Source organism: Ciconia boyciana, chromosome 8 (genome assembly GCF_034638445.1).
Source record: "Ciconia boyciana chromosome 8, ASM3463844v1, whole genome shotgun sequence".
NCBI classification, from domain to species: Eukaryota; Metazoa; Chordata; class Aves; order Ciconiiformes; family Ciconiidae; genus Ciconia; species Ciconia boyciana.
In genome coordinates, this window is record NC_132941.1 from 41,403,538 (window position 1) to 41,417,586 (window position 14,049).

General features: G+C 37.7%; 1 protein-coding gene across 1 annotated transcript in view; it reads right to left on the reverse strand.

Moving 5' to 3' along the window:
• The window catches only part of LRMDA (leucine rich melanocyte differentiation associated), a 694,750-nt gene that overhangs the window by 248,165 nt on the left and 432,536 nt on the right, over positions 1-14,049 (reverse strand). The window lies entirely within an intron of this gene.

The following is a 14,049-nucleotide window of genomic DNA, read 5'->3' on the forward strand; positions in this document are numbered from 1 at the left end:
TAAAATGCTACACCTCTTAATCAATATTTAACTTTTGAGACAACTAACTCTTGACAACAGCCTTAGAAAAATAACTATCTGATGGGCCCATCTTTTTCATTACTCCAATAATTAGTACAAACTGCAGACACCTGTCTCCAGTGTCAGCAACAGCAGAAGCAGCAAAAGCTAACTCACTAAAGTTGAAATAAAAATATCCAATGTGCAGTACCTACATATTTGAAGACCATTAGACAGATGGGAAAAAAAAAATCTGGTAACTGTAAACAAATGTGTTTTGATGACAGAAGTATATAATATGGACACAGACTTTCAGAATTATATTCACCATATTAACTGCAAAACTCTTAGCTGAAAAGTAAAATTCATAAAAGATAAGTGGGTATGTTTCTGTTCTGTTGATTAACAGAAGTGGAACAAAGAAGGATGTTTCTGATCCTTATCTGATGTGGAAATTTCAGATTTGTGCCATATTTAGTTTTAAAACATTGTCCTCTTTCAAAAGGAGTGCAAAACTGCTACAGTTAAGAAAGAAATGCAGCTTGGGACCAAAACTAGAGGTATGAATCTTTAAATATATATCTGAGCAACAAGCTCTGGCAACAGCTTTGCTGCAGTATGCTTCTGCTGTTTCCATAAAATGAAGCAAATATATATTGCACACCTCAAAGTAAAACTTGTAAAACTTTCACTGTGAGAACTAAGCCTTTTACAGGTTAAGTAGAGGGACTAAGCCTTGACAAACACTTCCAGGTTCAATTCTAAGAGTTGAGAATACGTTAGAACTTGTCTGTATTGCACATAGACCTTTAAAAATTTTAAATTCACTTTACCAACTTACTAAATTTCTTTGAAGACTCTATAGATTGGTTTACATATAAACAGTTTCAATGTATACAACATAGAACAAAGTCTTAGTTTTAATTTTTTCAAAGGACTCTGCTAACAAACTTTCTTGTTAGCTAACAAGTTAACAGTCTTTCTTGACAGTCTTTCTTGAACAGAATAGTTATAGTTATGAGACAACCATCTGAAACAAATGAGACTATTCTCAGTAACTACAAAAAGCTACTAATGTAATATACCAAAACCTTCCAGAATGTGACACGCAGGCTGTATCCGTATCAGCAATTCATTCAGCAATACAAGCAGATTGGTTACTTGAAGCAGTTATTGCTTGAGGCTTTTCACACTGTCTCCCAATTCTTTCAATTGGATTAAAAAGCCTTACAAACACCGAATATACATTTCAAGTGGCTTCAGCTGAGAGGACCTGACACTTGCATTACTTGCAAGTAGATCATAATCAATAAACAAATATCGTGCAAAGATTTGTACCAGATAAACCTCCTCTTAACTCAAACTGTACCCTGTTTCTTTATCTAAATAAAGACAAGTTGTGAAAAATTTACATAGCTACTTCTGGGAATAGTAAAGCTTCCTAAAAATCTGTATTTCACAGACTAAAACTTAAAGGAACAAAGATTATCCCTTGTTTTAAGGAATGATGATTGTTAGTTCTGTATACATACACAGTGGCAGATTTTAATATATGGAAAAGAAGTTTCGCAATAGCAAAAAAGTGAAGCAATTTAAAAAAATATATGGCAAAAATAATAATAGGTACAATGAGTGCTGGAAAGAAACAGCAACCAAAAGTTAGAAGTAATAAAACTGGAACTAAATCAAATGTAAATAGTCTGCTAAATACACACATTATAAAAAATTGCAACAGATGTAACACTAGCTGCCTCCTGAACATGATTTCATTTTTTGTTCAATAGCTATGACACTTAAAAGGCAGTATGCACAGTCTGTAGAGATTCAGCTTGAGAAGAACATTTTAGTTTCAGCCATGATGTACTTGCAGACTGCAGTGTAAACCACTGAAGAAACATTATTGCTGAAAGTGTTAAAATACAAGCAGCACATCATGTTTCCTCTTCACACTGCCTCTAGAGATGTTATGGATAAAATGCCAAGCAAGAAACGCAAGTTCTTTCTTCCTATGGCTTCTCCACATTCTTATGCTGTTCTCTATATAACAGAGGATATTTAATAACAAGGGATTCCTTACTTATTTATTTAACTAATGAAGGGGTTAGGATGAAGCAAAACAATGAAATTAAGAACAAAAATATATTGTTATATAATATTATTAATGACTGTCTCAACAGCTTACTACATAAACTCATGCACAGGGAGGAACTACATAAACTCATGCACAGATTTTTGATATCAAATATATTCATCATAAAGGTATCAAACCTTGATTGATTCCTTTTGCTTTGTCTAGACAGGGCCACAGCTGTTCAGGTTCATTTATACTTAATCCAGTGTAATAGTTTCCAATCCCAACCACTGTCCTATGTAGCAAATATTGCAACATCAAATTGTTTCTCTACATGGTTTTGACCTGAGCTTTTGGCAACTTCAGCCCAGTTTGAATTCTGAGGCTTGGCCAAACTTTTGTCCAAGCCCAAAACAAAATGCAAATTTGAGGTGATGGAAAACTCTGCAAATGGCAAATCCCAGAATAAGGTTACGCAAGCCTCTACATAATTCAAAACATCATTATTCACAGAACTCTATTTAGATCTCTAATTTGTTGCTCCATTTATCCTTATTGAGAAAAAGTATTCATCGGCTCTTTGTCCATGATTGACAACATATGTTTCAATTAGTGCCAGTTCCAGTGCTGAACTGTGTCATATGTTCACTGGATGCACCAGCCATGGAGAATAAGAAAACGACAGGACCTAACTACTACCAGTTTGTACTAGAATACACTAAGTCACCTTGAGATGCAGTGGTCCATATTTGATCCCTAAACCTCACTCCTCTCCTAAATTATTAAACAGTAAATTAAGCGTAAAAGCAGCTGTACTGATCAGAAGAAAAGAGGTCTATTTAGCCACTCTCTGCCAGTGGCCTGGTCAATTCTGGATGCCTTGAAAAGGTAGAACAGCACAAGTATACTGTGGTAACTTTCCCATTATATTCTCCAAGGCTTCATGAGTCTGTGACTCAAGGACTTCCTAATTATTAAAGTCTTTCTTTGTGCATTTGTTTATGTGCATCTGAATGTGGGGGAGTGGTCCATAACTATCACCAGTCATATTTTGGAATGCTCTAAATCTTGCAGCATCCATCACATCCTGTGGCAATGGGATCTGCAATTAAAAACAGAAAGCATATCTGAAAATTATCTCCTGATGTTCATTTTGCACCTATCAAGTAATCCTTTCATTCAAGATACATGCAAGTCCTTGGATTTGCCTCCAAAGACTTCAGTTCAGCAAACCAGCGTTGGCAGGGCTCCACTTATGAGATCATGTCAAGCTGATTATTGCTGGGGTGTTGTACAGTCCCTTTGGAATATCACAAGAAGCTGCAGCAAGACACACCATTGTGTAAACACATAGCTCAAAAATTATGTACTATAAAATTATCTGGGACATTTTGGAGACAAAGACTGATTAAGTACAAAAAAATAAGCATGTTAAGAGTCTCATTATCAAAAAACCCTACTTATTCTAATAAGAAATTAATGATATGAAAGTGGCATGCTACAAATCAGATTTAATACATGTAAGAAACAAAGGTATAAGCCACGCTTTCTATTGTTTTACATAGGAATACTTTAAAGAAGGCTTTAGGAATACAGTAAACTTAATGAGTTTTCCCATCATGCAACATCTTGTGGTACCTCAGAAGTATTGTACAATGACAGGATCACATGGAGAGCTCAAGGCTCACTTACTGTATCAAAACTTATCATAACTTGATTGGTAAAAGGTTTCCAGTGCCTCATGAAACTATAAGAAAGCAGCACATTACCAGCCATTACAGCAAGTAACATCTCATCCAGAGCACATGCATGTGCAGATTAACCAGCGCCTACTTAGTTCATTTCAACACAATGCATATCTTATAGATGAATTTAAGTAAAAGCCATTGCCATGTCAAAGTCACTTTAAATCAGAACGAGCTCTCTCTAAAAGGAGATCCATGGGTATAGAATCACAGAATCACAAAATAGTTTGGGTTGGAAAGGACCTTTAAAGGTCATCTAGTCCAACCCCCCTGCAATAAGGAGGGACATCTTCAACTAGATCAGGTGGCTCAGAGCCCTGTCCAACCTGACCTTCAATGTTTCCAGGGATGAGGCATCTACTACTTCTCTGGGCAACCTGTGCCAGTGCCTCACCACCCTCGTTGTAAAAAATTTCTTCCTTATTGCTAATCTGAATCTGCCCTCTTTTAGATTAACAGCATTACCCCTTGTCCTATCACAACAGCCCCTCCTAAAAAGTTTGTCCCCATCTTTCTTGTAAGCCCCCTTTACATACTGAAAGGCTGAAATAAGGTCTCCCCGGAGCCTTCTCTTCTCCAGGCTGAACAACTCCAACTCTCTCAGCCTTTCTTCACAGGAGAGGTGTTCCATCCCTCGGATCATTTTTGTGGCCCTCCTCTGGACCCGCTCCAACAGGTCCATGTCTTTCCTGTGCTGAGGGCTCCAAAGCTGTACGCAGTACTCCAGGTGGGGTCTCACCAGAGCAGAGCAGAGGGGCAGAATCACCTCCCTCGACCTGCTGGCCACGCTTCTTTTGATGCGGCCCAGGATATGGTTGGCTTTCTGGGCTGCAAGCGCACATTGCTGGCTCATGTCCAGCTTTTCATCCACCAGTACCCCCAAGTCCTTCTCCGCAGGGCTGCTCTCAATTCCTTCATCCCCTAGCCTGTACTGATAGCAGGGGTTGCCCCAGCCTGTGTGCAGGACCTTGCACTTGGCCTTGTTGAACCTCATGAGGTTCACACAGGCCACTTCCCGAGCTTGTCCAGGTCCCTGTGGGTCGCATCCCGTCCCTCAGGTGTTTCAACTGCAGCACTCAGCTTGGACCAAGTGCACCCTGCAAACGTGCTGAGGGTGCACTCGATCCTGCTGTCTATGTCATTAATTAAGATATTAAACAGTACTGGTCCCAATACGGACTCCTGAGGGCCAAATAGAAGCATCAAGTTATAAGAGAACATGTGACTGAAAGAGAAGGGGCCTAACCCAGCCTACACAGAAAATTTTTGCTTATAAATCCCAGTAAAATACAGCAACAAGCCCCTAACAAAATAAATTAAAGTAGGAAGCAGTAGCAGTATATAAACCCACAAATGAAAATCCGTATCTTATTGACAATGGCTGTTTTTTTTCTGTGTTGAGATGAAGAAGTAGCTCCAAAAGATAGAGCTGAGCTCTACACTTGGACTGTAAAACACTGCTCTAAGGAAAGAGATCTATCCATTGTTGATCTCTCTCTCTCTGATGGTAGTTCTGTTCTAAGTGAAGCTTAGACTTACAAGCAAGATAATGCTCTGCAATCAGTCTTAATCACAGTTATTTTTCAGCCAGATTTCTTAAAATGAAATATTGCATGATTTCACATATAGTATATATACACATATGCACTGATTATAAAACCTATATGTGCACACACCCCTCAAGTACATCCATAAGCATCTAAGTTCTACTGGCTAGAACCAAGAACTACCAATGTGTTTTTTCCCTGCACTTTCTCTCAGCTTTCGAGATTCTTCAGCATAAATTAAATTTAGTGCTCTATTTTCCAAAAATGTTGAGCCTTCATATAGTGAAACTTGAAGATATACATTTTATGTCTTATTTGTACAAAAATCAGTCTCTTTTCAGGATGTCTTCTGACACATTATAAATGTATTTTGAGCACTAGAAAGACTTTGAAAAGCGGATTCCTTAAGGGCCATTTAATAACTATGGAATCATCTGTAACAAAGGGATTTAAAGATTCCTTAGTGTAAAACAGATCATATTTATAGTGAAAGACAGCCTACTATGTGACTATTAAACTGAAGACTTTGCTCACTTTCAGGATTAATTTGCCACATGGTCTTCAAGCATCATCATTGCGGCTGTCAATTTTTTTTATGACTCTGCAAATGGCACCACTTTCAAGATACAGGCATGAACAACACAATTCCCATATTAAAATCATGCAGCTTCACAATATGTCACAATAAGATATATAAGAATAAATTGCCAATACCTAAATCAGCCATCCACAAACAAAGCCACCAACTAAAGAACAGTAGATGATGTCCTAATAGGTCTATTAGATCTACCTTCACTGCTAATGTTAATAGAGGAAGGAATGAAAAGAGCAAAATCTATGAAAAAGTCCTTCATTTTCAGAAAGAGCAAAGCACGTCCCTCCAATGATGGCCTGTATCTTGGGGACGATGTTGTGTACCATATGAAGTGCTTAGAATAGATAACAGGAGAAGATGAAAAGAAGGAAAAATTATCTCAGCAGGTGTGCAAAGGACAACAGGTCTGGCAAAGAAGCAACTAAAGAGCAACTCTCTAGCTGTAGATAAAGTGGAGTAATTCAGCTGCTAAGACGTCTGGATATGCAAGACCATTTATGCAAAAACTGTCCTTGAATTCAGTAAACCGTACACTAACAAGCCTTAGTCATGGCTGTCTTTCAAGCGTGATAGATGGCATAACATGTGACAGATATAGAATAAGACACCATTTCTGCCAACATCCCTGGACTTGCACTATCCTGAACCAACTGTGTGCATGAAAATCTTTGCATGTAGAGCTTCACACACCTCTCCCAGAAGCTATGCCAACTGCCAAGCCCACTTGTATGACTTTCTGCTTTAACAAGTCTATTTTTGTTACCAGGTAGCTCTTTGAACATCCACCTTTTGGAATAAGCAGTTCTGTGACTTCAAACCTGAATCTTTTCAAAGTTTGCCAGGCTTGAACATTTTGCTCCCATGTGACTTCATATATCTAATGTATGCCATGTAATCTCAGGAAACTGTGCAACAGTAATTTGCAAATTTCTTCTCTCCTTCAAAGAAGTACACAAGGAACTTAATTAATTCATGTCTGAAAAGTTCTGGGATCCTCATATAAAAGTTATTATGTGTCTGTCCCATAATGAAATCTTAAAGTTGAGATGAGGGGAGAAGGCAGAGGAGAAATACAATATTGTTCAATGTCAGTAACATTTATATCTTTACGCGCATTACAGATACAAACACTCCTAAATCCTTACTGATGTAAATGTTTCTTGGTGCAGGTGTTTGCCTTCAGAGCCTTATTAAAAAGCAAATTAACTGTTAAAATCCCTTATTAAAGTAGTTGAATTCACTTTTCATCTTGAGAAGTTCAAAAACATTGTTCAAAGCAAGTGAGAACAGATGATTCTAAGCTCCTGAAAAACAAGAACACAATCTGCAGTTTCTAGTTACAGTAGACTCAAACATATTGCAACAATATACATGATCATTCTTGATTGCATTGCTCATTGAGTTTTTGGTAAATTCAAAAATGATTTTTCAAAAGGTACAACTTGAAGAAAATATTGGCTTTTTAATGTGGTGAAAGTTGATCCCAAAATATTTTTAAGTGACTGTCCTTTTTTGCTTTGCTTTTTTAACAACAATTTAACTCAATTATAATTATATATACCCTAGATTACAGGAACCGAATTGAAAAATAAAATCTGGCTTTTATTTATATATTTGTTTGCTTTCTGCTTTTCATGAAATGGAAATATTTCAACCAAGATTGCTTTTCCTTTATTATAGAGGAGCTTACTACCTTTACAGCATTTGTGTGTCAAACCTTGTTGGAGAAGAGAGAATGTTGTCTTTCTATTTAAAATAAAGTTATTCCCATTAGAAGTAAGGAGATGGAAAAACCCTGTTCTTTCCTTCCCCCTTTTTCCAGTTTTAACACCATGACAATAATATTTAAAGTCAGTCTTTGTAAATGCTTCCTTAAAAAGCTTGCATTTGGAGCCTACAATGATTAGGCAAAATCACTTTGATTTCTCTGAACTTTCCTAAGCTGTATTTTATTTACCCCAAATGAGCCCTAGGAAAAGGACCTACACACCATACAGACATAGGATCCCCAAGCCACTAGCTCTGCCAACTAACTGCCTTGTTAAAATTATAGCAACTTAATAATCCTCTGCTTCTTGAGAGCTTAATTATCTTTCTCTTTCATGCTTTGTTTGTTAGACTTTGAATTTCTCGCTTTTCTTTCTATTCGACCCCAAGAAATAATCAGCTGACTTTGAAATGCCAAGTTTTCCAGTGTGCCTTCTCCAGAGGATAATATAAATGTTCATTGTGGAAGAAACAGACTTTCCATATTTGGGACTCTATGACATTTTCCAAAAGGCTCCCACAATAATATTTTAATATGCATTTATAATGCATCTTGCGCATCTTCATTCAGATTCACATTTTTTGTTTTATCTTGCTTGTCACACAAGACGTTTGTTGTTTTCTTCTAGTAACACCACACAAGCAAACAATGTAATGAAGAAATCTTTCAGCAATATCTTATTCTGATGCATTAAACAGTCACAATCACTAAATACCTAGAGTAAATTAGGGATCTCTCTTCCATATACATACACTTTTCTTTAAGTGTTGCCACTGAAGGAAATATAAAATACTACATTGAAAAAAAAAATTGTTATAGCCAGGCAGGGATTTTCATGGTACTACCCTTTCCCCAGGTTCCCACTGCATTTTTAACTAATTCCATATGCTTTACTGCCAGCAGACCTAGCACCTCCCCAGAAAAAGCAATCTATGCTGCCCTGCCACTTAAACATGAGGAGCACCAGTGCTATCGAGGCTTGTCATCTTGCCTATTAGCTTGATGTCTTTATTCACAGGCCATCTGCACCACTGAGAGATACCGAGGCAGCTAATGTCAATATGAACAAATGCCTCTTCTTTTACAAGAAATGTCAAACATAGGACAGTGCAAGAATGACCCCAGGAATACCAACAGATGTTAGCTACAAGGCTTTAAAAGAAAAAAAAAAAAAAAAAAAATCAATCTTTCCTATTGGGACTAATTAAGATGAAATGAAGAGCAAAAGTAAGAAAAAAATCATGCCACATTATCAGGAACTTCATACATACTTTCTAAGCTCATTATTGGCATATTGCCCTGTGTTCTTTGAAAAACTGCTAAAAAGTGGTATGGTAGCTGGCACAGTATTAGAAAGATTCTCTTTTGCACAGTCCTGATCTGAATTTCACAATGGATTGTGCCAAGAAAAATTATACATAGTTATTAGCACAGTACTGTTTCAGGTAGAAATGAGGCACAGCAGCATTCACACTACAAATGTATCTGTTAAAAAGAACTGCTAATATAAAGAAAATCCAGACATGTTACAGTACTTGGGCATTCAGGAACGCCGAAAGCCGCATTTTGGATTTCCCTGTAACAAAAAGAAGCTGATAATCAAGATCCCCTCTACCTACTACACAGATTAATCACCAGAGTCCAGAATTTAAAATGGCCATTTTTGTGCCCATGTTGACAGGCTGATAATTAGCATTACTCCTACTCTGGCCAAGAATACAGGGACAAACTCATCTGCATTACAAGAGAAACTGTCCTCATTGTTATTATATATTGTAAAGATGACAGGTGAGGGAAGATGCATTACAGGTATCTACTTGGGATTAAACTGCACGAAATGTTAAGTTATCTTCCACAGCAGCAGCTCAGCTAGAACTCAGGTCTGTGGTTACAGGCAGCCCAAGCATTTCAGCCCTGCTGATAGAGCACTATGCTGTCACTGAAAGCTGCAATATGATGAAAATTCCAAATCTTTTTCAGTTCATATTCTCTCTTGGGAAAGAAGGTTATGGTTGTGAAGAATAGCTGAGATCTGTGGCAATGCAGCAGTGGCAAGACAGACCTAGCTGTATCTTTGAGACTGCTGACCATGCACAAAGACTTTGTCAAAAACTGTGGCTCTGTGTGTACTAGAAAGAATTTACAGATACAGCTATACCAGAACAGCTCTGGGCTCTACACACAAGTCCTCTCCATGCAGCTATGTCAGCTCAACGAATTACCCTGCTTGCATAGTTTCAGCTAGTCCTCAATGAAACAGACCTTTTTGAAGGAGTCGGGGTGCACATTAAGTTAATTGTGGGCTTAGCTACACTAGTGAGGAGCGTGATTCTTCTCCCTCCTCCCACTCCTGGTATTGCCAGTAAATATCTCAAATGAAAACCAGAAATATCCCTGCACAATTCATTCATTAGGCAATGCAGCAGCAGTTCTCTACAAGGCTCAATACAGGTCTGGAGAGAAATATCACTGTACAAGTTGTACGCACAACATGAACAGCCTTTTATGCCCTATACTATATTCAGTAGCTTTAAAAATTTTAATGCACCTTTTGGTAGAGATATAGGTTTGTGTTCTAACTCTATTACAGCTGCATCTTGCATTTTGTCTAGATGATGATGTCCATTCTATTGCAGGTGCTCTTCCACAGGAACGTTTAATCAGTCTTGGAATCATACCTCTTAATTACAACTATTTCACAAGATCCTTTCACACTATAAGCACACTTCCTACAAGTTAAGGAAACAGACACATCCTTGCAACTCTCTATGGAAACCAACATTAAACTTTCATTAGTGTTACTGATAACAACAGAAACACACCTGAGCATATTACGAAATATAACAGACGCACACCTGCACCTCCCTACTCCTAAGAATCGTTAGGGTAATTCTAAATTCAGCTAGAGTGCCTCAGCCACCGCACTGTATGAGACAAATGACATAAATTGCTAATGCAATCACATTCAAAAATGCAAAGGTTTTCAAAGCTCATTGAAGAACTTGGGTCACTTTGCAATATTCCATCCTGATACTGATTTTCTGCATCTGGATTAGCAGATTACCCCTAAAATGAACATGCCCTTCTTCAACCTCTTTTGGATAGTAAAATTCTATGCATTCTGCTTACTGATATAGCTTTCATTTCCCCCCCAGGGTTGCACAGAGGGTTAAAAAGTCAGTCTTGTCTCCTCTCGTATCTGACAAGCAATTCATATCCAGGCTTACTTTCCGATTTACTGATCAACCTACGGGAAAGGATATACAGTGACAAGGGTTTGAAAAACTGATAGCAAAGTTTGAAACAAACAATAGCTAGGCAAACTATTTACAAGATAAGTTGTCACAATTTATCAAAGTCTATCATTTTTGTGGGAACACAGTAAGAGATAGTACTTGAAATTGCTATTAAAATCTTTATGCTGCCAGAGATTTGTGCTTTTGTGGATTTTTTAACAAAAATAGAAAATAAAAATCAAACAGACTTGGACTTCAAAGTCTGGAGTGTTCAAGTGAGGGATTTTGGTTCACTCCCTCTGTAGCTTTTAGAGCTTATTCTTTCCTATATTCTCTCTATTTGACACTCTGTGACTATGGACTTAGAGGAGCTTTGCCATCTCCAGTCACTGGTCCACTGAAGTGTGTCTGTTTCCTCTATTAATTCTATATTGGGAAAACCACTCTGAAAAATGACCTTTTGCCTAGCCAATAAAGATTCAGAAAGTGTAAATTATAGCATATGGCAGCCGATTTGCTCAAGGGAGCATGGCATTTACCATACCCAAAGCTGGCTCTGACAGCTTAAACAGTGGCAAAGAACAAAAAGTAAGTCTTAGAACCACAGAAATGAGAGCCTTTGTTCAGAATGGCTCCCCTTAAAGTGGTGAAAATACAGACTCTAAAGAAGTTCAATTAAATGCAAAAGCCTAATGTTGGAGCACAATAATTTAACTTGTGCTGGCTTGACCATACTATGTCAGATTTCTATACTCCACATTTTCACCTGTAAAATGGAAAGAAACCATTCTTCTCCAAGGTATGCAAGGCTGAGAAAAAACATATTCGTTATGTAAAAGTAAATTGACCTATTACAGTTAAACTGAGGAAGATATTCTGCATATGCTAAAACAGAAGCCGAAGAAAGCAAGATTATAAATTGCTAAAAATAGTACCAAACACTAATAACAACGGTATAACAGCAATAAAATTTGCACAGAAAAAACTTGTGCATTTGGGGAGGGGTTTTCTGGTTTCACTTTTGGTTTTGTTTTGAATATTAACCATGTGCAAAGAGAATTCCATAAGGCCCCCAGTGCTAACATTCCCTTCTTTGCCTCTGTAGTACTACAAAGATATTTTATACCATTCCTGTGATAAAATGAAAAGGTCTATTTATCTGAAAGGTGATACTTTAGCAATCCCCTTGCTAATTCTGTGTTGTGTGATATTGCAAGATAGAGCATGTCAGGATACTTAAGCCGGGGATTTGAACCTACGACCTAAGAGGTGAAAGTACTCTGGAAGATATAAAATACCTTACTAGATCACCACCACCTAATAAAAAGGAATGAGGATTTTTATAAACTATTTTAACTTCCAAGATTGTCTTGCCCTAAATGGAGCAGTATTGATGAGAATGAGATAGATTATATATACTAGCACAGGAAAACACTGCACTAAAGCATCAACTATATCAAGCCTTATCTGTACTGAAGCAAAGAATCTTCCCCTCTTGCCATAAAACACAGTGTGTGGTATTTTATCTAGTCTATACACACACACGCTAGATCTACAGTCTCCTGTAGCATATCAGAAAGCGTAAACCAGTGGCCATAATATGATGTGTTGTGCATTTTACCAACCCAACTTGGCAATGCTATAATTCTTCAATAACTATGGAACATCTGCAGTTTTTTGATACTTACTATGTTTCATTCCCATGATGCTCTCGGTGTCTGTTCAGAGTACAGAAAGGTCAACCAGCCCATCTGGAATCCTCCCCATTCATCCATTCTTGCGTGCTGCCTCTCTTGCAAAAGGAGTTTCTGCAGAATTTGTCACTTCCACCTGTTCTGACAGGTTCTCCCTGCCTGACCTGGAGATAGCCCTTGGGGACATTAATCATATAACAGTCTGAGCTGTGAAAGAAACAAGGCTTGGCTGGATACTGTTACAGTCTCTGTCACCTACTAATCATGTCCTGTGACACAGAGGGGCTTAATCAGATGGTCAGGTTTCTCATTAATCATTGTGGCCTCACAATGAAACTCTTCTCAGGGAGATTAAAGTTTAGACGATCTTCTCCACCCCTATTCCTGTCCAACTGCCTAAATTTAGCTCAACTCCCAAGTACTACAATTTAAGCTCCAACTCCTACTTCCTAAAATCCAAAGGTTGATTTCAAGTTTCTTATTGTGATTGAGCACATGAACCTTTCCAATGAGAAAAAAATACACATATGCGTATAGGGGCAGATAGAGAGATAAAGAAATAAATTTACTCATAAAGTATATTATGAAAATTCTCAGGATGCATATACAAAAAATGAAGACAAATAAAGATAACTGAGCCACTATAACAACATTAAGGCAGCATTTATTTGTACTTAATCTACATGAAATTAAAGGAGCCAGCTATAAAAAAAAAATCCATTCTAACAGACATTTGCTACAGGAAACTTTTGGCCTCCTATTATAGTCAATGTTAAATCTTCCACTACAGCCGAATTAAATAACTTCAGGAGGTAAAGAATAATTAAAGGTAATAATCATGTGATTCTAGAACAAGAAACAGCTATATCAAAGCCAAAACACCAAATTAATTTGCTTATGCACTTTAATCCTGATCTTGTTTCTATTTTTCTAAGTTTCAAAAGGCAAACAAGCTCCAACATAGATTCTGCTGTGCCTTGGCAAGTTGGCTTTGCACTTCCTCCCTATGTTTACTTTCCCTGCACCGCACAATTACGGGAAACATGTATAATTTTGCCTTCTAAATCATGAAACACACATACTTCATCAACATCTAAATCATCTCTCATCTTGGCTGGGGTTAGGGGGGATGTCAGTGGGAGAAGACAGACAGGATGGAAAAATGAAGCTATAGCCACCATATGATTAACACGGTCTCCTACCTGCCTGAACTTGACCTGACAGCTTATTGCAACAAAGACAGCAAAGAAACACTCAGTTCAAGAGTTACTTAAAGGCATGTGCTTACCAGGTTCCCCAACAATACACCTCATCTGAAAGCTACCACAAAAGACCTACAACGCTGTCTGACTTAACTTCACAATGCCGAGCTGAGGCCTGGGGTTTTTTGTTG